Below are 1,133 nucleotides of genomic sequence, written 5' to 3' on the forward strand. Positions count from 1 at the left end.
ACCAATTTGGATCGCTTGTTGATTTTCTAATAATAATTTTGGACATATTCTTTCTGTCCTAGAAATACTAATTTGATTGTTTGAGTGAAGCAGTAACCATGTTAGATGCATTGAAAGTCAATTAAGTGAAAATAAATTGGATGAAGTAAAATTTACATGGGAAATTAATAAGGCACTACATATACCTTTTAAGGTATATTTGAAATTTCAAAATGAAAGTGCTATCTATCTTTCACTCACAGCCATTGGGTCAATGACTGATAGTGACCTTTACCACTCCTGTGAGTTCCTGAGACGATCATGTTCAACAGCAGCACAGGAGTAGAAAGCCCTGTCTTTCCCATGCAGAGTGGCAGGTGGTTCAAATGTCTGACCTTTCCAGCACAACCCAGTGAGTAACAAATATGTGACCAGGGCTACTAAACGTGATATAGCAGAATGAAAAGGCTCAATATTTCTAATATTAGACTCTTTTGAACATAGCCATACTTTTGATAAACACATAAAAATTAAATAATCTAGAGTTACATGTAAAATGTGTTCTGTTCATGCCTCTTCTTCGTGGACAACAGTGAACTGTATTTTCTTTTGTCTATCACAGGCTACCTTTAATGAAACAAGTTCCCCAGAAGAAAACATATGCTGCTCAAGGAATTAATCGATTTGCAATTTATGTAAAATGAAAGAGAACTTCATGTAAATGTGTTCACCTGTGTTGTGATTATGTGTGTGTGACTGTTAGTCATTCTAATACTCTCTTCCTTTGTGATTATGGATCCTTGTGTGAAAGAATAAACATATGTCAGTCTGGTGACATAAGAGTAAGGTTAAGACAATACAAGCCAGAATAATAACAATAATAAAAGCAAACAAAAGCAAAATAGCAACAACAACAAAACAAACAACAAACCCGAACTATATAATTGTAGGAAGTGTTATTTGTTACCAATCAGAATCAGTAAATTAATATGATTTTAACAGATAAGTTCAATGAATTATTATTGTACTACTAATAAAATAAACATTATTTATGATAATTTAATGTTTATTTATGTAGATATAATAAAACATATAAAAATGTGTGCACTGTTTCCTTGGCTAAAAATTGCAAGTTTAATTCCCTTTCTTATGTA

Source organism: Echinops telfairi, unplaced genomic scaffold (genome assembly GCF_000313985.2).
Source record: "Echinops telfairi isolate 266 unplaced genomic scaffold, ASM31398v2 ScPeMD7_11;HRSCAF=52, whole genome shotgun sequence".
Lineage (NCBI taxonomy): Eukaryota > Metazoa > Chordata > Mammalia > Afrosoricida > Tenrecidae > Echinops > Echinops telfairi.